The sequence below is a fragment of the Cetorhinus maximus genome, chromosome 2 (genome assembly GCF_964194155.1).
Source record: "Cetorhinus maximus chromosome 2, sCetMax3.hap1.1, whole genome shotgun sequence".
NCBI lineage: Eukaryota > Metazoa > Chordata > Chondrichthyes > Lamniformes > Cetorhinidae > Cetorhinus > Cetorhinus maximus.
In genome coordinates this window covers 26169736-26193942 of record NC_135880.1, presented here as the reverse complement: position 1 = coordinate 26193942, position 24207 = coordinate 26169736, and the positions used below count along the sequence as shown (strand labels likewise).

Genomic DNA, 24207 nt, shown 5'->3' with positions numbered 1-24207 from the left:
GTTCCACTCAAAGAATATGGGCACAAAATCTAAGCTGATCTCTTTACATAGGATACATGGCACAGAAACAGACCACTTGGCCCACTCAGTCATGCCGGTGTTTATGCTTCACTTCAGCCTCCTCCCATCTTTCTTCAACTAAATCTATCATGACCCTCTATTCCCTTTTCCCTCATGAAGCTGTCTAGCTTCCCCTTGAATGCATCAATACTATTCACTTCAACGATTCCCTATGGTCGAGTTCCACATTCTCACCACACATTGGCTAAAGAAGTTTCTTTTGAATTCCCGGTTGGATTTCTATCTCATATTGATGGCCTCTCATTATGCTCTTCTCCACAAAAGGAAATATTTTCTCTGTATCCGCTCTATCAAAACCTCTCATAATTTTAAATAACTCTATAAGGTCATCCCTCTTCGAGACAAGAGACCCAGCCTGTTAATCTTTTGCCAATACTTATACCATTTCTGGTATCATCCTTGTAAATCTCTGCACCCTCTCCAGTGCCTCTACATTCAGAACAGCACACAATACTCTGTGTGGTCGAATACAGCTTTGATACAGGTTTAGCATAACTTCCCTACTTTTCAATTCTATCCTTCTAGAAATAACGCCCAGAGCTTGTTTTTTTTTAATGGCCATACCAGCCCGTGTCGCAACTTTTCGTGATTGCTGTATTTGTAATCTGAGATCCCTTTGTACCTCTACCCCTCCTAGACTTACACCTCCCAAGTAATAAGTGCCCTCCTACTCTTCCTACCAAAATGTACGACAGGTAGAGGGTTTCAAATCCAGCTATCCGAAATCCGGGCTTTTATTTAACCTGCCGTGCATAAATTTGTATTATTATCAGATGAGTAAACTAACTTACTGGCTTACTGGTCTAGGTTCTGCATTGACCCAGTGGCTGACCATTAGTTATTGGCTCCGCGTGCCTGTCTTTTCCCATGCTCCAAGTGGTCCAAGCAACCCTTGACCCGAACTGACCAACCTGAAAACCAGCAGGATCCGAAATCCAGCACAGACTTGGTCCCGTGTTTGCCAGTTTTGAGACACTGTCCCTGTGCCTCGCATTTATCTGAATTTGATTTGCCTATTATTTGCCCATTTTGCAAGTTTATTAATGTCCTCCTGTAATTTGTTACGCTCCTTCTCAGTATTGACTATCACCTCCAATTTGAAGTAATCTACAAATTTAGAAACTGTGTTTTTGATTCCAAAGTCCAAATCATGAATCTAAATTTTTATGAGCATTGGTTCCGTCACTGATCCATGTGGAACACCACTCGCCATCTTCTGCCACTGAATAACTACCCTTTACTCTCACTCCCTCTGCTTCATTCTGAAGCCAACTAGCAATCTATTTTGCCACTTGTCCCCTGATTTCCCATTTTCTGACCTTAGCCATGAGTCTACTCTTTCTGATACTTCCACAAAAAAAAATCAATCAGGTTGGTCAAGCAAGATTTTCCCTTTTTTATATCCATATAAGTATACATTATTTACTTATAATCTCCAGACGTTCTTCTCTTCCCTCATTTGGGGTTCCATTTTTTTCCCCCCACCATTATAAAACTGACTGATTTATAATCCCATGAACATGTTCTGTCCCCCTTTTTAAATACAAGAATTACATTCGCTATCTGCCAATCCTCTGGCACTGTACTGGTTTTCTAACAAATTATTAAATATGTGCAGTATTGTCTCTGTTATCGCTTCCCTAGATTATTTTGAAATATGTCAATGCCATCCATCTGGACCAAGGCCTTTATTCTCTTTGAGTTTGTTTAGTCTACTCAATACATCTCCCTTTTTTTTACATTTTAAATGCATTTATCTCATTGCTCATCCCATCATTCAATATTATGTTCTATCTACCTGGTAAATACAGAAGTTCAATAAGTATTTAATATTTCTGCAATCTCTCTCATGTTACCTGTGGTACTATTCTGTCTATCCCTTAATGTTTCTGTTCCCATCACAGCCTTCCTTTCCGTTATTGACGTGCTTGTAAAATATGTTACTGTTTTGTTTTATGTTCCTCTTTGCCTTCCTAATTGTTTTCTTGACTTCTCTCCGAATCCTTTCGTTTTCTCTCTTATGCACTCCTCTGCTGTCTACGCATTTAATATCTGACTCTTTCCTAACCATCAATTGTTCCCTTATACCATTATTCCTCCGTGGAATCTCACCATTATTTAGTTTGTTTCTTCCTTTTAGTGGTAAATTATTTCCTCCACTCGGTTGAATGTCATTTTAAATGTTTCCCATTGTTGTTCTATAACATGATTTGCCAATTTTGTTGCCCATTTCATTTTCTTAAGTTCTATACTCAGCCCCTCAAACTCATTGGCGAGGTTGTGAACAGCACGATAATAAATGCAAGATATTCATTTGCATAATATTTAATAAAATTAGCCTAATCAGAAGGATCATTTTACAAGCTCACAATTGCTTGAAAAATAACTCGAAGGTAAAGCACAAGATCACCAGATCATAAGAAATCAGAGCAGGAGTAGGCCATGTGGCCCATTGAGCCTGCTCTGTCATTCAATAAGACATGGTTGATCTGATTGTAGCTTCAGCTCCACTTTCTTGTCTGCCCCCCATCCACGTCCCCTGCCCCCCATCCACCCCCACTCCACCAATAACCCTCGCTTCCCTTGTAGATCAAAAATCTGTCTTACTCAGTCTTGAATTTATTCATAGACCCAGCCTCCACTGCTCTCTGGGAAAGAGAATTCCAAAGACTGCCAACTCAGAATAGATGCCCCTCATCTCCATCTTAAATGGGAGACCCTGTATTTTGAAAGTGTGCCCCCTAGTTCTAGATTCCCCGTGAGGAGAAACATCTTCTCAGCGTCTCTCCTGTCAAGGCCCTGGAATCTTACATGTTTCATGAAGATCACCTCTTATTCTTCTGAAAAAGCATATCTGGATGCATCATGGGATTACCCAGGTTTGGCCAAGTTGCAGATATAGGTTTTAAGTGTATGCAGTTTAGAAAAGAAAAACTAGAAAGCATGACATTTTGGCTAGGCCCAGAAGCTGATGACTAGCTCATGGATCAGTCCATGATAAGCTAGTAATGTGACCTTTGGGTCAGCATGAAATAAGTTGATAACTGGCCTAGGAGTTATACTGTAATAAACTGATAGCTTGCCCTCAGGGTCAAGATGTGAAAAATGCTAGGCAGAGCAGTGAAACATCAGGATAGATAAGCAAAGTACATGTTTTGGAACGATTAGGTCATTCCGTGATTGTTTTACAAATTCTTCCGGAACTGCGGAGGTGATGAACAGATCATTCCATGTTTATATTGTAAACTCATTTGTAATTAAGGATGTAACAATTAGACATATAGGGTGGAATCATCCCAGATTTGCACCAAGTGCGGCAGCGGGCGGGTAAAAAAATGTTTTACCCGCCGGCCGCAATGGCGGCATTTCACACCATATTGTCCCAAACCTGCCGCATTAATTGCGCATTCTCGGGAAACACGCCATTTCGATGGCGGGCGGGCTCTCAGTCACGCCAGGCGCCATATTTAAAGTCCAGCCGCACGCACACCTCAGTGCTTCCAGCCCACGACTGCTGCATGGAAGGCATAGGCCCAAAAGACTGTAGCCCCCAGGTTTATTGACATGTCCTTCGAATGCCTTATGAACCCTGCTGTGATTTCCTCTACCCCCGCTCTGACTGCAGAAGAGGCAGCGGCATCACCAATTCAGCATGGAAGGCGATGGCAGCAGTGGTCATTGCTAATGGCAGCAGTGGTCATTGCTAATCACAGCCACCCAGTGCTGCTGGATGATGAATGGTCTCACCCGTTCCGCCAGGGTAACTCACTCTTCTCATCACTCTCAACTCACACACTCACAAACAAATCACACATCCACAGGGACCTCACATCTCAAGGGACAACACCACTAACTCTCACACACGCCCTCACATCTCCATCAGGCTCATAACCTCTGGAGCTGGCGTCCTCATCCCATTCATGGCTCCGCTCACCACACAAACATTCCATGCAGTGCCATACGTCCTGCTCTCACTCTCTCCATCTATTTCCATTCAGGATAAGCCTGCTCACATCAGCAGGGAGCGATCCCAGACTGGGGGTGGAGTGGCCCACATTAGGCCCCTCACTCACTTTGAGGAGCGTGTCATCATGCTGACTGCTGAGGATGTGGACCCTACCTGTGGCGATGGTGAGGTCGGTGGTGAACACCTACCTGAGGATCCTGCACCACATCATCCCTCTTTCAACACAACTGAGAGTGCTCTCTCTCCTGCTTTTGACTGTGCTGACATATGCTAACTATCTCTACATCAGTTCACAAGGAGCCCTGCCAAGCAACTGACACGCTCAGTCAACCAGTCCTTCAGCTCCATCAATGGAGGAGGTGGAAGAGCTGGAAATAAGCAGCCTGGAAGACCTGTCTCAGCGTTTACCCTCACCCTCCACCAGTGCAGAGACACACAACTTGGTGGGACTGAGATCTAGGGCATGCTCGGGTTCACAATCTGGTCACCGCACGGACATGTGTCTGCAGCAGGAGGAGACAGTTCAGCCAACCTGCCCGGCACTCGGAGAGCTCCTGGGGAAGAAGCATCTGTGAGGTCTGAGTCAGATGACAAACCTCTGGATTAGGCCTTCCAACTTATCCTGAAGAGTCAGCAGTCCCCTTTGCTTATGAGACCCTCAACCTCGTCCTTTGTCACCACAGAGGGAGCAGCTGGCCCACGAGTGACTGGAGGGAGAATGTGCGTGCGATAGGGGATTTCAGAGCCTTGTGTAAGCACTCTCCCATGCACGCAGATCCTTCCTGTATCACACTTATCTCTATCCTGAGCATTTTCATTGCTGCCTGCTGGTGTTCGCTTTCAGTTGTCCATCTGAGCTAACCTATATCTCCCCCCCACCAAATGATCACACTCCCATGCAGCACCTGATCTCACCCAACACGACTCTCGTTTCATTTCTGATTTGGACAGCAGATCAACTTTCAAACCCCCATCTTTTACCCTCCCCAGTCACCCACTTCCTTTCCCCCATCACAGTTGACCCCCCTGGCATTGCCTTCCACCTCCCCTCCGTGACCTGCCAGCCACAACCCTTGTCCTTTGGGAATATCCTGGTGAACTTGCATGTTCCCTTCCTTCCCGAAAATCCCGCCCATATCTACATTAACCTTCCCGATCTCCTCCTTCCCACCACCAGGGTCCGTGTCTGCCTCAGATTCCCCACCAACCACCCTCGCCATCCCTTCTACAGCTACCGTCGAACCCTCACTCTCCCACTCTACCACCTCACTCTGCCCTCGGTGATTCTCACCATTCCCTCATACCACGTCCACCCTTCGTTCGCTCCCCAGGAGGCAGTCATGGCCCGGTCAGACCCCTCCCTTACACGTTCACCTGGACATACACCCCTCCGGATCCCTTGCTCCCCTTCCGGACCCCTTCCTCCCGACTTCATTCTCGCCCCCAACCTGGACTCTTCACCCCTCCCCCCAGTACTGCCCCCACCCCCCACTTAGTTCCTCCCCCTTCCTAACTCCCTCAGACAGGCTTACTTCTTCTGCCACCCTGAGTCCTCCACCCTTCCAACTCCTTCCTCCAGCCTTACCTCTTCCTCCAGCCTCATTTCTTCCCCTACCCTTATTCCCTCCCCTCTTCAACACTCCTTCCTCCCCACCGGACTCCCTCCCCTCTCCACACTCCTTCATCCACTGGATTCCCTCCTCTCTCTGCACTCCTTCATCCCGCGGACTTGTTCCCCTCTCTGCACTCCTTGCCCCCCTCCAAAATCCTTCGCTTACATCTTCCACCCCCTTACACCTACCTCCCCAGCTGCCATCTTCTCCATGTTACCCCCTCCTTCCCTGTACTCCCCCTTCCCCAATCTCCTCCCCCAACATCTTCATTCCCCCCCCTCACAACCTCACCCCACCCTGACACCTTCATTTCCCCCTCTCCCAACTTCACCGCCTGACACCTTCATTCTACCCCCCAATCTCACCCCACCGACACCTCTTCCTCTCCCAGTCAATCTTAGACCTTACTCTCCCACCCCCTTGACCATCATCCGTTGTGGGCATCAAGGGTGACTTTCCAACTTCCGTGAGCTGCTTTACAGCAGAGCCATGTCCATGAGAATCCACCCATGCATGCCACGGACGTTCCCGCAGTGTGCCTTTGCTGTTGGGCTTCAGCGCCTTCTGCTCCCCAGATGTCCGCAATATGAGCAAGGCCCTGGCGGCAAGTCTCGACTTCTGCATGTCACACTTGTCAAGACGTGTTCTGTACTGGTGTGTTTTCCTGCTGATGTGGGCGGACAATCCAGCCGGGGGTTGGGGGAGGGTAATGAGTCTGGGGGTGCTGGCCTTATAATGATATGCTGATGTATTACAATGAGGTTCCCGACATCCAATGGTCTATGGTCAAAAACCATATTGTCCGCTCACGCCATAGAGCACGCCCGATGCCAGAACATGCCCGACGATCCCGCCCACAAGATAAGAACATTATGAGTTTATGAAGAGTTACCCCAAAGGGTGGTGTATATAACCGACAGAAACTGTGTAACTTCGAATTGCCTTGTAGAGCATTCTGAAAGAACATTTCCCACTTGTACTAAATAAAGAACTGCTGCTGAATCTACCTACAGTCAACTCTGTGTCGAGTGTCTTTTAGATACTCCACAACACTTCTAAACTCCAATGTCCAACCTGCTCAATCTTTCTTTGCAAGGCTAACCCTTCATCCCAGGAATCAGTCACTGAACCTTCTCTGAACTGCTTCCAATGCAAGTGCATCCCTCCTTAAGTGAGGAGACTAAATCTGTACATAATATTCTGGATGCGGTCTCACCAATGCCATGCACAGTTGCAGCAAGACTGCCCTACTTTAATACTCAATCTCTCTTGCAATAAAGGCTTTCATTCCATTGTCTTCCTAATTACTTGATGTACTTGCATGCTAACTTTTCGTGATTCATGTAACAAAACTCCTAGATTCCTCTGTACTATAACATTTTTCAGTCTCTCTCCGTTTAAATAATATTCTGCTTTTCTGTTCTTCCTAGCAAAGTGAACAACCTCACATTTTCCCATATTATACTCCACCTGCCAACTTTTTGTCCACTCACTTAACCTATCCATATTCCTCTGCAGTCTTTTTGTATCCTCCTCGCAACTTGCTTTCCTATTTTTGTACTGTCAACTGAATTGGCTGCAATCCTTTCATTCAGCTCAGTCCCTTCATTCAAGTCTTTAATATAGATTGTAAATAGTTGAGACCCCAGTACTGACCCCTGCTATACTCCATTAGTTATAGTTTGCCAAACTGAAAATGACCCATTTATCTGGAGACTCTGTTCCCAGTTAGTTAGCCACTTCTCTCTCCATGCTAAAATATCACCCCCATCACGATGAACTCTTATGCTGTGCAGTAACCTTTTGTGATACCTTAACAAATGCCTTTTAGAAATCCAAACGCACTACATCTACTGGTAACCCTTTTTCCACCCTGCATGCTATATCCTCAAAGAACTGTAATAAATAATAAATCTAACACCATTTCCCTTTCATAAAACCATGTTGACTTTGCTTGATTGTATTATGATTTTCTAAATGTCCTGCTACTACCTCCTTTATAATGGGTTCTAGCATTTTCCTAAGACAGATGTTAGACTAACTGGCCTACAGTTTCCTGCTTTCTGTCTCCCTCATTTCTTGACAGAGATGTAACATTTGCCAAGCCACTGGGACCTTTGCAGAATCTATGGAACTTTGGAAGATTACAACCAATGCATCCACTATCTCTGTTTAGAAGAAAAATTGACCAATGTGTGGAATTGCAGACAACAGTGGACACGAGAAACTTGTTGCCTGGGTTCTGATTATTGCTTCCCCTGTATGGTGTAAAGTTGAGCACTGTGATGTTTCAGAGAAGCTGTGATGTTGAGTGATTGCACTGTGATAACCCATAACCAGATTGCCCTACATTCGGTACACAAAGCACTTAGCTTTTCCTTTGTAATGTTGCAACTGAGATAGACAGAATACAAATGAGAAATATGAATGCAGGCAATGCCCATTATTGCTGATGAGACTGCTTCTCTATGCAGTGAAATATTCTGTTCCCAATATGAATATGTTGCTGTAAATACTGAAGTTTTGAAGTCTTTCTCCACACCCTCCCTCCCTCCACAGGAGAGCCATTGCCGCCTTTGACAAAGTCGAGAAGCAGGCTAGTTGTCGAATCGTGGAGGACAAAGGGGTGTGACTGATGCTTAACTCCTGAAGTTACTTAAGAAAAATAAATTTTAAAGTGATTGGCAAAAGGATCAGAGGCGACATGAGGAGGAACATTTTCTTGTGCGAGTTATGTTGATTTGAAAAGCGCTATCCGATGGGGTGGTGGGAATAGGTTTCATTTTAGCTCTCAAAAGGGAATCGTATAAATCCTTGAGAGAGCAAAAAAATTGCATAACATAAAAAAAGGGAGCGGGAGTAGGCCATCCAACCCTTCAAGCCTGCACCATCATTCAATAAGATCATGGCTGATCTGCCCCAGGCTTCAACTCCTCTTTTGTGCCAGCATGGATGTGGGGATAAGGACCAACGGAATTGCTTTTTGAAAGAGCTGGTGCAGAATTAATGGGCTTAATGGCTTCCTTCTGTACTATCCTCTTTCTATGAAAGAAAGCGTGCTTTAAACCACCTTAATTTTAATGCTATTGAATATAGTGTTCTTAAATGAATCATGTTTAGCATTCAGATGTACTGCTGCAGTTAAGTATTTGCTGTATTTTCGGTGCAGCAATGTGTCATATTCCAAACTCTGAAATTGTAACATTACAATGGTAATGACACATGGCTCAAATTATTTCATGAGATCTAAGCTACAATCAGCCCTGTCATTTTTATTGCAGAAATGTCTTCAACCTGCTTTTGTTCTGCCAGTTTTTTTTTTCTCCTTTCAATCTTTTGAAGGGTTTAGCTCTGTGAATCATAGAATCTAATAGCACAGAAGGAGGCCATTTGGCTCATCATACCTGTGCCAACTCTTTGAAAGAACTGTCCAATTTAGTACCACATGCCAGCTTTTTCCCATAGCTTTGCAAGTTAGTACACTTCAAGTGCATGTTCAACTGCCTTTTGAAATTTCCGATGGAATCTGCTTCCATCAGCCTTTCAGGCCGTGTATTACAGATCTCAATACACCTCGTTGTGAAAACTTTTCCGCTCGTCTCTCCTCCACTTCTCTTTGCCAATTATTTTAAATCTGGGACTTTTTGATAGCGACCCACAAGACAGAGGAGAGTTTCTCCCTACTTGCTCTGTCAAAACCCCTTAAAATTTTGAATATCTCTATTAGGTCTACCTTAACCTCTCCTGTTCCACTGGCCTGCTCCTGCTACAACAGTTGGTCCGAGTGGCCATTCTTCATGTTTGTGCTTATACATTATGTTTATACATGATGTGCATTATGTGCTTGTACATGATGTTTATTATGTGCTTTGTGGGAAATGGATTTTTAAAATATTTTGGGGAATATTGTGTTATTCCGTGAAAAAGGATGTGTGTGCGTGTGTTTATGATTTAATTAACTGGGCAGAAATTAATAGCAGACAGGCAGTCTGGAGGGGGGGTGGGGGGCAGGCGGGTGGGGGGTTGAAATATGAAAAGGGCAGAGGTGTTAGATTTGAGATACAAGTAAACAGGTTGGATGTAACATTTGCATTTTTAGATAAGCTGAGAGTTGGTTTGAATATCAAAGGGGTGTCGGAGGCAAAAAGAAACATGTTTGCATCTTGCAGGAGTTCCATAGGTAAATAGAAGGGGGAATATTATGTTTTATTGACCTAAAAGCAACAACAAGGTGGAAACATGAAGGATCTTATATTTGGAAGGATTTGAGTTTCAAAGAAGTGTGAAAACGATGGAACCTGAGATGAAAGGGAGAAAAGGTATTTGAGAGTTACTGTGGAGAGCTTAGGTTGGCGGTAGCTGTTTGACCTGTTGGGCTGTTGAGCTGGAAGTTTGAGATTTAGCAGCTGGAGCTATAGCTAGAGCTGTGGTTGAGAGAGGATGTGGTTTAAATCAACCATCCAGTCAAGCCAGAAAAGTCTTGGGCTGCAAAAAAGCACTTTTATGCTGAAGTTTGCATTTTAACAGCAGAGGGGAAGAGAGTTCCAGGTCATAAGTTATGCCTTTATTGAAGCTACAGCGGTTTACCTTGGGTAGTATTACTGGATTTTTAAAAGTTAAACATCTATAAGGGAGTGTTGCCTGGAAGGTGTTTACTTGTGGGTCTGACCAAGTAGAGAATCTTTTTGGGAGAAAGTTTTGTGAGACTAAGTTTAACTGTGTAACTGTAATCCTGTGTGCTTAGCTTTTCTTTTATTCTTGTTAATACAACTTTTACTTTTAATTTTTGAAATCCCAAAAGTGTTACTGGATTCCTTGCTGCTGAGATCAGTATGACATCTTCTCATTTTCAGAATACATAAAAAAGGCTATGGCACATAAGCCAAATTTCCCTCCGAGATTTGGTTTACACAGCAATTAACATCGGCTGTGGTCAAAACAGCTTTTACCATAAGACCATAAGAAGTAAGAACAGAAGTAGGCCATTCGGCCCATCGAGTCTGTTCCACCATTCAATTAGATCATGGCTGATTTGATAATCCTCAACACTACTTTCGTGCCTTTTCTTCATAACCTTTGATTCCCTTACTGATTAAAAATCTGTCTTTCTGAGCCTTGAATATACTAAACAATCTAGCCTCTACAGCCCTCTGTGGTAAAGAATTCCACAGATTCACTACCCTCAGAGAAGAAATTCCTCCTCATCTGTGACTTAAACCCCTTATTCTGAGATTATGCCCTCTGGTCCTAGACTCTCCAACAAGAGGAAACAACCTCTTAGCATCTACCCTGTCAAGCCCCCTGAGAATTTTATACGTTTCAATAAGGTCGCCTCTCATTCTTCTAAACTCCAATGAGTACAGGCCCAACCCACTCAACCTCTCCTCATAAGAAATCCCTCCATACCTGAGATCAACTTAGTGAACCTTCTCTGGACTGCCTCCATTGCCATTATATATTTCCTTAGATAAAGGGACCAAAACTGTTCACAGTATTCTAAGTATGATCTAACTAGTGTCTTGTATAGTTTTAGCAAAACTTCCCTATTTTTATATTCCATTCCCTTTGAAATAAAGGCCAGCATTCCATTTGCCTTCCCTACTATCTGTTGAACTTGTATGTTAGCTTTTTGCGATTCATGCACGAGGACTCCCAAATCCCTCTGTGCTGTAGCTTTCTGCAGTCTTTCTCCATGTAAATAATATTCAGCTTCTCTATTCTTCCTGCCAAAATGCATTACCTCCCATTTTCCCACGTTATATTCCATCTGCCAAGTTTTTTCCCACTCACTTAACCTGTCTATATCCCTCTGTAGGCTCTTTGTGTCATCCTCACCACTTGCCTTCCCACATATTTTTGTGTCATCTGCAAACTTGGCGATAGTACATTCACTTTCCTCATCAAAGTCATTGATATATGTTGTAAATAATTGTGGCCCCGGCACTGATCCTTGTGGCATTCCACTAGTTACACAATGCCATCCTGAAAGTGCCCCCCTTATCCCAAATCTCTGTCTTCTATTAGTTAGCCAGTCCTCTATCCATGCTAATATACTACCCCCAACATCATGGGCTCTTATCTTATTAAGTAGCCTTATGTGTGGTACCTTATCGAATGTCTTTTGGAAATCCAAATATATTACTGGTTCCCCTTTATCTGTCCTGCTTGTTACCTCCCCAAAGAATTTAAATAAATTTGTCAGGCATGATTTCCCCTTCATGAAGCTATGCTGACTCTGCTTGATTATATTTTGCATTTCTAAATGCTCTGCTATGACATCCTTTATAATAGACTCTTACATTTTCCCAATGTTGGATGTTAAGTTAATTGGCCTATTTTCTGTCTCCTTCCGAAATACATAATGTTTATTATTTACTTATATATTGGCCAAAGCCCAGGCAGATCCTGCTCTAATGCAAAAGTAAAATTCATGGATGCTGGAACAATGAGTACCAATACATCTTCCCTACCCATTCTTTCAGTGTTCCAAAGGAGACATTCCCTTCTCAACATCCTAGTCCACTCCTCAATCATTCCCAACACCCCCTCCCTTTCCCCGACACCTTCCCATGCAAGTGCAGAAGATGCAACACCTGCCTTTTACGTTCTACCTTCCCGTCGCTCAGGACCACTAACGCTCCTGCCAGATGAAACTGTAATGTATTTCTTCCAATTTAGCATACTGTACTCATTCCTCACTGTGTGGTCTCCTCTACACTATGGCAGACCAAGCATAGGTTGAATGACTGCTTTGTGGAATATCTCTGGTCAGTCTGCAAGTGTGGCTTCCATTTGTCTGTCATTTCAATTCTCTGCCCCACTCCCACTCTGACATTGGTCTCATACACTGTTCTTATTAAGCACATCATAAGCTCAAGGATCTTCTGAAGAGGTATTTTACAGAGTTCTGGAATTAACACTTAATTCAATGTAGCCTAATATAACATGGAAGCAAAATACTGTGGATGCTGGAAATCTGAAATAAAAACAGAAAATGCTGGAAAACCTCAGCAGGTCTGGCAGCAACCATGAAGAAAGAAACAGAGTTAGCATTTCAAGTCTGTATGACTCTTCTTCAGAGCTAAAAGGGTAGAAATGTGATGGATTTTATGCTGTTTAAGAGGGGGTGGAACAGTCAGAGAAAAATAGAAGGTCAGGAGAAATTTGACAAAGATGTCATGGACACAGGACAAGGGGAGTGTTTTTTTTTAAATTCATTCATGGGGTGTGGGCATTGCTGGCTAGGCCAGCATTTATTGCCCATTCTTAAGTTCCCTTATTCAGAGAGCACTTTATTGCTGTGGATCTGGAGTCACCAGGTAAGGCAGATTTCCATCCCGAAAAAACATCAGTGAAACAAATGCAATGGTTTTGTGGTCACTTTTAAAATTCCATTTCACCATCTGCCGTGGTGGGATTCCAGAAAGAAGGTGCTGACAGTGACATAAAGGTAAGATAGTAAGATAGAACAAGGGTCAGCGTTCTGTAAAAGCAAAACATTAAAAACAAGTGACAGATGGCCCTGTGTGAGTTGAGGAAAAGAAAAAGAATAAAAAAACTAAATTAAATTAAATTAAAAATAAATAAATAAATGAAAATTTAAAAAATAATAGGAATTAAAAAAGGGGTACAGATGGAGGAGAGCTGAAGTTGTTGAACTCAATGTTAAGTCCGGAAGGTCGTCAAGTGCTTAATCGGAAGGTGAGGTGCTGTTCCTCCAGTTTGCGTTGGGCTTCACTGGAACATTGCAGCAGGCCAAGGACGGACATGTGGGCATGAGAGCAGGGTGGAGTGTTAAAATGGCAAGCGACAGGGAGGTCTGGGAACTGTGGGAACTTGTGAACTGAGCGAAGGTGTTCCACAAAGCGGTCACCCAGTCTGCGTTTAGTCTCCCCAATGTAGATGGGACCGCATTGGGGACAGCGAATGCAGTAGACAAAATTGAAGGAGGTACAAGTGAAGTGCTGTTTCACCTGAAAGGAATGTCTGGGCCCTTAGATGGTGAGGAGGGAGGAGGTAAAGGGGCAGGTGTTGCACCTTCTGCGATTGCATGGGAAGGTGCCATAGGAAGGGGATGAGGAGTTGGGAGTGATGGAAGAGTGGACCAGGGTGTCACGGAGGGAGCAGTCATCAATGTACTGAGAAAAGAGCTCTGGGACGGGGTCCAAGTAGGACTGAAACAAGGAATATTCCACATACCCCACAAAAAGACAGGCATAACTGGAGCCCATGCAGGTACCCATGGCTACACCTTTTATTTGGAGAAAGTGAGACAAGTTAAAGGAGAAATTGTTCAGCGATTGAACAAGTTCAGCCAGGCATAGGAGAGCGGTGGTGGATGGGAATTTTTTGGGTCTCTGTTCAAGGAAGAAGCGGAGAATCCTCAAACCGTCCTGGTGGGGGATGGAGATGTAGAAGGTAGAAGGACTGGGTGTCAATAGTGAAGATGAGGCAGTTATGGCCAGGAAACTGGAAATTGTTGATAAGACATAGGGCATCAGAGGAATCACGAACGTAGGTGGGAAGAGACTGGACAAGGGGAGAGAGAATAGAGTCAAGATAGGAAGAAATGAGTACTGTGGGGCAGGAACAGGCCGACACAATGGGTCTACCAAGACAGTCCTGTTTGTGGGTTTTGGGAAGGAGGTAGAAGCCAGCTGTGCGGGGTTGGGAGACTACGAGGTTGGAAACTGTGGAGGGAAGATCCCTAGAGGAGATGAGGTCAATGACAGTCCTGGAAACAATGGCTTCATGTTCGGTGGTGGGGTGATGGTCCAGGGGGAGGTAAGAAGAAGTGTCTGAGAGTTGGTGCTCAGCCTTTGCGAGGTACCAGTCAGAAACAACTGCACCACCCTTGTCGGGAAGTTTGATAACAAAACCAGGATTGGACCTGTGAGAACGGAGTGCAGCAAGTTCAAAAGGAGACAAGTTGGAGTGGGTGAGAGTAACAGAGAAATTAAGATGCCGATGTTACGCCGAAAGTTCTCAATGAAAAGATCAAGAGCAGGTAAGAGGCCAGATGGAAAGGTCCAGGTAGAGGGGTGTGACCCCCTCCTGGTACAAAGTGTCCAGGTAACTCCACCCCCCCCTCCCCCTCTGATGCATCACAGTGTCTGAAGCTTGACCTCCAGCTTAAGGATTCTGAGCTGAAGCTCCTCAAGCCGCTGACACTTACTGCAGACATGTTGCCCTGGACCACACTGCCCAGGGACGCCCACATTCCACAGTCACAACATATCACCAGCCCTACCATATTTATTGTGTATTAATTAATTTATTAATTTTTAGTTAATAACCCATACTACCCCCGAAAAGCTTTACTACTACTGCTACAAAAACCTTACTACTAATAAAACCTGACAGTTACCAATAATTTGGTACCAGTTTTTAAAAGCTAAATGAGCAAAATAAGCAAAATATCCACTAACCAATCACTTACCTGGTTCTCTGTGAAGTCACATTTGATTTTCTCCAAATGTGCATAGTCTACAGACCGTGTCCCACAATAACCACCTAGCTCTTTGAAGCCTCCGGGTCTGCTCTCAATCTTGCCCCCCTACCCCCACCTCCCCCAGCCCCCCCACCATGCTCTTTTAAGCCTCCTTGATCCATTCTCAATCTCGCCCCCTCTCATGCACTTTTATGCCTCGAGATCTGCTCTCAGTCTTGCCTACCCCCCACCATGCTCTTTAACACCTTGAAGTCCACTCTCAGTCGTGCCCCCTCTCGCGCTCTTTGAAGCCTCGGGTCCATTCTTAGTTTCGCCCCCTCTCCCGCTCTTGAGCCACCCCAAGAGTGGAAGCAGTACCGAGATAATGTTGTACACATTATGGATACGTAGCAACTAGAATGTCCATTTACTTCATGGAATAGTGTGAGAGGTCTTTTTAAGATGTTCTGGGAAATGAAGGATTCAAGGAAGAGACTGTGCCGGTAAAATGCTTCAAAGTACCATCTGTTCAGCTGGATAACATGCCAAGTTCAGGAGGCAGCACATCTGCTGAGGTGAAAATTCTTCTTGCAACATTCTCGTGCCCTTTTTACCTCTGCTTACAGTGAGGGTAAGATGTAAAAGTAAAAGACATATTTATGGAGACAGGCATAATGTAATTTGATCACTGATCAAATCATTACTCCTTGTGCAAACTCGTTGGAGATAATTTACTAAGTAGAATGTCCTTTTAAACATCTGGATTTGACATTCTTTCATATCATGCTGAAATGATTCATTGTTCTAACTGGCGCTCAGGTGCATGGGATGGGCAATGGGATGCCACATGATGCCTGAACATAATACATCACACATCACTAACCCACGCAAAACTGACAATGGTATCCTCAGCACACATCCTCACCATAGGCTCACCTAAGATACAAAATAGGATCCCCAACACAGTGTTCATATTCCTAATTAATGATTTGCTTGCAAGTGGAAAGGAAATGCCTGTGGCTCTGAGGATTTTCCTGCTATTAATAGTTTTCATAATAGCCTTCTTTAACTCATTTTCCAATATTCTTCCCTGAATGCTAAGATAAGTGATTATTGCAGAAGTGAGAAAACAGATGTTAAGATCATCATGATAATCATCCAAGTAAGATACATTTGAATGCATTCTGACTTCCTCACTCGATCCTAATTGCAGTGTTTAAATTCTCACTTTACCTTCTATCCGCTGAAATGGTATAAGTGAAACTATGCAATAAAATTTTCCAATGTCCACTGTTGGCATTTCATGTGCCACAGAACAATCCTCCCTCGAACCTACAATCGGAATCAAACCCACTAACACTAGGAATCATATCAAATGAAAACATATAACTTCCAATCTATCAGAGAATCAAAATACCCTTTGAAGTATCTCACATCATATTCTTTTCATCTTAGTAACGCCGGAAAAAGAAACATACAAAATCGTCAAAAAAGCTAACAATGGCAATTTGACAACTAAAACTCAATATTAAAGCTGTCCTAACCCAGCACCTAACTATGTTTTGAAACACAATGTTTGTGCCTCTTCAGCCTTGCCGAAAAATTATACTGAATAGTTATCACTTTTTGCAATGAAGAATTTCCTACTGGTAGTTGATCTAAATTTATTTTTCACAAGTTTATATTTAGGTCTGATCGTACTGGCTTGCTTTATTCGAAAAAAAAAATGCTCAAAAAGTATTTGAAAGTGGATTACAAGAAATGGGTTTCCACGAGGAAATTCAATTTGAAGGAAGATAGACTATAAGATATATATTTCAAATGAGAGCAAGTGCTTGAATTTAAGGCTTAACTAAAGTGGTTTCTGATGTCAGGTGAACTCCTTGAAATGAGAAAATACTTCCAACAATGGTTAATGAATTCTTGGAATGGACAATCAAAGGTGGTGGAGGAAAAATCCTGGAATTAATTTAAAAAAACAGTTTAGATATGATAATAAGGGGAACTTTTGGTGGGGGGGGTATTTCAGATGGATGAACAGCTTTCCTCTTCACTATTCATCTTATGTTTATAGCCTTTACACTCACATCCAGATATTCAATAACTTCGGTGGAGTGAATTATTATCTTAGGATACACAAACGTGCTTATGTAAAACATATAAGGTGAGCTCTATAGTTTGAAGCACAGCTCCATTTCAAAACTTCTTATTATTTACTAGAGTTGTGTTTAAAATGGGATTTGTTCTGTTATTCAACATAGACCAGAGCTGATTCAATAATTCTCTAAATTGGTGAGCAATCAATCATAAAATCACAATAGCATGTTGGAAGACTCATTACAATAATTGTTAAGTGCTCCACTTATGTTCATTTTCACTGGATAAATGGCACTTCACACACACACTGAAGTAAAATGTTGCCATGTATGTGTCACAATCCTCAATCCAAGGCACATTCACAAATTGTTTTGCTCCTAATTACCTGACCTCAACACAGAATCCAAAGCATTGGCACGCAGATATCTTTGAGGTAAAAGCATTGAGTGTTTTATAACTAGTTTTTTTAAGAGTAAAAATCCTTCACATGTATCAACACAGTGTCCGAGAATTTCATTAAACATGTATCCAGCATATACCAGTCATGCTTCTACGTTCAAGATGAGAAAATTATCCAATTTTTTCCCTTTAAATCAATGTCCAACAACTGCTGTTCGAAGAGCAGCAAGTGGCCATCAAGTGAGCTTGGCTCTGAAGTCCGTTGTGCTGTCTAACTTGTCAACTCTTGCATGAACAATGACCAATTGGGTATCAGGTGAAAGGTCACTGGTCTGAAACGTCAACCGTTTCTCTCCACAGATGGTGTCTAACGGGTAATTCCACATTTTCTGCTTTTATTATGGATGATTATCCTGCCTTTGCTCTGACCTCGGTACTACACTTGCCAAGGCCAAGAGCACTAATATTTCCTATACTGGGCCATTAAGTTGGTTTGAGAGTACCTCAACACAGACTTCTTTTCCAATGGAAGTCTAAAGTGGAGGAAACTTGAGTGCAGCTGTGGGTTTATAAGACCATAAGGCGTAGGAGCAGAAGTCGGCCATTCAGCCCATCGAGTCTGCTCCACCATTCAGTGAGATCATGGCTGATCTGATAATCCTCAACTCTACTTTCCTGCCTTTTCCCCATAACCCTGGATTCCCTTACTGATTAAAAATCTGTCTATCTCAGCCTTGAATATACTTAACGACCCAGCTTCTACATCCCTCTGCAGTAAAGAATTCCACAGATTCACTACCCTCTGAGAGAAGAAATCCCTCCTCAGCCCTGCAGCTGTATTCCTGAACATGCAACAATCAGCAGGCCCCAAAACCTAAAGTTACAAAGAATTACCAGGAGTAGGCTGTCCAGCCGAACAGGTTCTCGCCAAGTTTATGCTTTGCATGAGCTTCCTCCGACCTTATGCATCTTAACCTATAAACATAGCCTCTCCTTCCTCTCTCCCTCTAGCTTCATCCAAAATGCAACTATACAGTGTGCCTAAACTTCTCCTCATGGTAGCACATTCTCACCATGCTGAGCAAAGACTTTTCTTCTGAATTTTCTTTTGAATTATTAGTGACTATTATATTTATGGCCCCAGCTTTGGATTCCCACCATACCCCCACAAGTGGAAATATCTCTGTCTACCCCTCTCATAATTTTAAAGGCCTCTATCAAGTCACCACCCAGCCTTTTCCTTTCTAGGTTTTTTTTTCAAAGTTGTACTGTGTTGTTGAAAATAAATTTAAAACTTTTCCTCTTCAGCTTACTGCTACGACACTTTGGTCTCAGTGGGAATCCTGGCCCAAGTCCAAACTTCTCAGCTCATTTATAGCAAAGAATGAGGCTGTGTTTGCTGGCTTCATAAATCAAACATTATGGAGTCAAACAAAATGGTATACAAATACAGGCCTAACTCCTTTGGTTAATGCCGGCCAAAAGCTTTTTAAAACACTACATTATTATAGCTGTTACCTGCAAGACTCAAACACTGGCGGCAGACTGCCTCTTGAACTTCACGTGGCCCAATTATAACCAGGAATAGGAGAACCCTGATGCCTCCGCAAGTCAACAAAAGGTCCTGGTGTACAAAGCAGTTGTTGTCGCTGCACTCCTTTACCTCAGTGAGAGCTGGACTGTGTATCAGAGACACATAAGAGCGCTAGAAAAAAATCCATCAGCAATGTCTCCATTGCCTGTATTCAATGACCATCAAACAAATGCTAGTGTCCTTTTTGAAACCAGTTCCACAAGCATTCAGGCAAAACTCCTGAAAAGTCAACTTAGATGAACTAGACGCCATGTGTGGATGGCCGAAAACTATCCCCACCCCCAACCCTGCCCGGTCCTGGTTTCCCAACTTTCAAATGGCCAATATTCCGAGGGAGGACAAAGAAAACACTTTAAAGACACCCTGAAATCCTGCTTGAAGCATGGCAGCTTTGACATTCATGACTAGGAAGAGCTTATTACCAATCATTCAAAATAGCAACAACTTGTTCATCAATCTGCATCACACGTCATGACCTCTTAATGATGAAGCAGAGTGCCAGCGGCGAAGGAAAGAAAAGGACGCAAATCCTGCACTCCAGGTCCCACTATCTCTTGGGATGTCCTGCCTCCTGTGCCCAAACATCTGCACGTCGAGTATTAACCTGCTCAGTCACATGACGACCAATGGCAGTAATTCACGGCCATGAGTAGAGACCATCCTCGGATCGAGGGACGGTCGATGACGACAATGATAATGGAAGAAAACGAAGATCATTACCCTTCGCGTTTGGGGTGTGAATGGGGAATTTTTGGAGTTATGTAACTTGTTAGAATGTTGTTGAAAAGGTGACCGTTGCACATTTTCAAAGCAAGCCATTCAAATATAATCCTAATAATCCTAATAAAAGAATAATTTATGTCAATACTCAGGAACTAATTCATGCAAAGAAATGAACACTTGAAATTGTGTTCTACATGAGGTTGTGGAGATAAAAAGCCTTAGCTTTAATCAGGATTCAGTTAAATGAATTGAGAAGTCTGAATATCTTTTAGACATTTAAGATGAGATGAGCAAAGAGCTTCTCTCGCTCTCGCCTGAATTTATCTTGTGAGCATATTCTTCCGCTTTGGTTTTGTATTAAATGCACGCATTATATATTCAACAGTCAGTACATTCACAGCAACTCACAGCGCAGGAAGCAGCTCAGTGGGGGGACAGGTCTCAGATGGCAGTCAGCACTTCATATAACTTTCATACCCATAACATCAAAATCTTCATTTGTCATTAGACACCCAAAGGAACCATTAATTAGGATTCACTGCTGTGTTTTACCTTTAAAACTGTATCGATTTCGGCATTCGTCCTCGATTCTGGAATTGCTGAGGTCAGCTTCACAATGACGGTATCACTGTCTGGGAAAAAAAAACAAAGGATGTTTGATGAAAGGCACAAGAGTTATTTATCAAGAGGTATTTCACTATGCTGGGCTATGGAACAGTAAGGATCTGAGTGGTGGTGTGGCGATTGATTTCCATGTCAGAAAGACTCAAATTACGACAGGCCTTTTTAGGAAGGACTGAGGGGACTCCAAGCAGTTTCCCAGCAGATGAGGTGGGAGCTCAACTTGGGCCACTCTCACACACCTGCCAAGCCACCAGCCCAATAGTCACGTGTCGGCCAATGCTGAGAGCAATTCTCATCACTGCCAGGAAGTGAAGGCAGGAGTGTTGAAAGATTAGAAAGAATTTTAAAAAATACAGAGCAAATTTAAAGTAAAACTTAAGTTAGAGTTAACTGAATACGATTGAAATTTTAATTAATTAAGGGTATATTTTGCTATTTGCAAAGGGGCTTGGGTGTTAAAACTAAATTCTAAGTACGCGTGCATTGTTTTCTCTGCTCTGACATGGGGAAGAGTGAACTACATGAGCCGCTGTCCCCTCTTCAAACTTCGTGATTGCAAAATCTGAAGCTCCAACCATACGGAAGTGACACAAACACGTCTGGCTCCTCAGATTGAACTCAATGAGAAGTCAGCTCCAAACGCCTACAATTTTGTGGAGCGTGAATGCAGTTTGGTGCAAGCTAGGTGATTTGCAGTTAGCAGGGGAGCCAACTGCAGAAGAACTGGCTGCACCACTCTCATGATGACGAAGGTATCTGAACGGGTGGTGGAAGCAGGTTCAATCGTAACTTTCAAAAGAGAATTGGAGATATACTTAAAGGGGAGAAAACTGCAGGCAGGGCTATGGGGAGAACAGATGAGTGGGATTAAATTGATAGATCCTTCAAAGAGCCAGCACAGTCTCTATGCACTGAATGCTGTAAGATTCTATAAGTCTAAGATGATTGGGAGAACTTGTGTGTAAATCTAACCTCCAGCCCCTCACAGATACAAGATGAGCAGCAGACATATTTGCATACCAAGAGACGGAGGTGGAAGACAGCCTCCTTATTTGGGAGGATTGATGCTTACTTTCTGTCACTCAGGGAAGTGCAAGGAGTTAGTATGGGAGGTGGAAGAAATGTTGACAATATAAAGGGGAAGGAAATAAAACATAAGGTTCATCGCATTTCTGGTTTATAATGTACAAATCCTGATTAATTCTTGGATTTGTTTCAGGGTTACCCCTACTGATGTGCAATTGATACTGCAGTAATATAAGCAATATCATTCATTCATTCATGTGTGCTCTGCCCAAAGGCAGGTCCTTGGCTCATTGTCTGGTGATGCTTCACCTGAGCCATTTTCTTGGCAGTGTTCATCATTGGCGATTTGCTATTGCCTTCCACTCTCAGGGGCAGGACAAGGAGGCAGGTCCTAAGTCTACCTCAGCCAGAACAAGGATTGAACCCACAAATTACCATTATACGGAACCACATGCTTGCCATCTAAGATAACTGGGCCCCCAAATAATATAACATAATCCATTAATTTTTCATCCACAGTTTGTTGTAGGTCCAGCTAGTCTAAGTACTGTATTCCAAGCTCCACAAGCAACCCTAAGCTTTCTCACCATTATAAATCTAAAACAACATCTTACAAAATAGATCAGATGTTCTAAGTACATCACACTTTATACAGAATCCTGGTAAATTCATTCAAACTATCAGTGAAGTCATTTCTTCAATTCACTGGATTTACCCAAATTTGAATTTTAAGTTTACAAAATTAAAACTACATATTTCACTGACTGGTCAATTGAAACATATATAGTGCCTTTCACAAGCAGCTAGTTTACATGAAGTGCAGTCACTGCTGTTATGTAGGCAAATCATTAAGTCAGGTTGTGCACAGCAAGATCCCACAAATTGCACTGCAGTGAATTTGCATTGGGTGATGCTGGCTGCTGGATAAATTTAGCCAGGACATCAGTTGAACTTTCTGCTCCTCTTTTACATCCAACAGAGCAGACAGGTGGAGCCTCGGTTGCACATCCTACCCAAAAGATGACATCTCCAACAGTGCCATACTCTCATCAATACTGCACCAAAGCGCTAGCCCAGATTACAGGCTCAGCACCAAGAGCTGCAATGCATAATCTTCCAATTCACAGACGACAGTACAAGCAAAGGTACTGACAAGCCGACATTCTGAGCATCCTAGATAAGGTCCGTGGTGTAGAATGATACCAAAGCTGAAAAGGTTAGGAGATAATTTGAGGTCAGTCAGAGGAAGTAATGGCAAATCAATGTCAAAACTCTGAGGAGGAAGCCTTTCATTTATTTAGGTTGCAAGCAGGGTAGAAGTCAGAGGGAGGCAAGGGGTTCAATAGATTTGACGTCCTGCGGAAAATAAGCAAGAGATGCTGCAACATCTCTGTAGTCTCAACACAATTCTCCAAGGATTCCTCGTATAATTTCTGGGACTGGTAGATGTGTTAATGTTTGACGTAACTTGTCAAAAACTTGGGATAGAAGTTTGTTTTTCTCTTATTAGACCAGCCTTAAGTAGCAAAGGGAAATGTATTCCTTTTTCAGCAGAGGGCCACTGGAGAGTTTCTGGAGAAAAATATAAGAACAGATGTAGAACGGTGACATATGGAGGGCCCTGGGGAGTAGATCCTATTAAATCCTCAGTACATTTCACGATTAAGATAAAATATCAACAGTGGGAAAGTATATCAAAAATCAACTTTTTGAGAATACAAGTACCATTTTGTGAAAGATTTCAAATTGGACAAAAGGTGCTAATATTGTGGCACTCTCACAACCACCCTAATCAGTGACTTAGTTTTCAAAAGGCATCAAAAGTTCAACAGCTGCTGCAGCAGCACAGCTCCAACTATTCCTAAGCATATAGCTTCATCATGTCGTAATTCAACTCCTCAAGTACCATCTTCATCGACCTCCAACCTCCACAAACTAGAAACAATACAAAACTCTGCAAAGTGAGTCCTCTCATGCATCAAATCAAGGACTTTCCATTGTCAAGTTCTTCCAGGCTCCTTGGGATGGATTTTCGCGGAGTTGGGGGACTCTGCAGACCTTCAAAAATGGTGGGCATGACCTGGATGCATTTCCAACAGACCCTGTTTTTGCCAGTAGGGGAAAAGGGGGCAGAGTGTGATTCACATAGAAGGAAACACAAACTCAGCCGGGCCTTTTCACCTCAGTGCCGAGTTCAAACATACCCCATTTTGGCTGTTGCAAGGGCTTTAACCCATAGTTGGAAGTCACAAAATCATGGTGTAGACATGAATGCTCTTGCTTCACATAAGATCTGTATAACTGACATGACCTTAAAGTTTAATGCCCCGCTCTTCAAACTTTAAAAAAATATAGGCTGCAGCTGTCGATGAGAGTTTACAAAAAAAACATCGCTGCTGGACAACTTTGATTGACAGCCATAGATTGAAAAAGACATTAGCATCTGTTCCTGCAGTTGAAATTGAGCTTTTTTGTTGACATTTCCCCTAGGGCTGGCATTTTGTCATTATGAATGCTTGGTTGAGTTTCAAAAGCTACAATTATCTCAGCAGTTGGGTTCCGAGTTTACAGTTTCACAGTTTAAACAGTTCATTAAGGGATTAGCTGCCTTTGATTTGGGGTCTCAATAGAATACTTGATTACTTGATCGGAA

General features: G+C 42.9%; 1 long non-coding RNA gene across 1 annotated transcript in view; it reads right to left on the bottom strand.

The window, feature by feature from the left end:
* LOC144690163 (uncharacterized) overlaps nucleotides 1-24207 on the bottom strand; it is a 1928633-nt gene that overhangs the window by 813492 nt on the left and 1090934 nt on the right. The window contains exon 4 of the long non-coding RNA XR_013578781.1: nucleotides 20457-20536. This is a non-coding gene — a long non-coding RNA (uncharacterized LOC144690163). The remainder of the gene's footprint in view (nucleotides 1-20456; nucleotides 20537-24207) is intronic.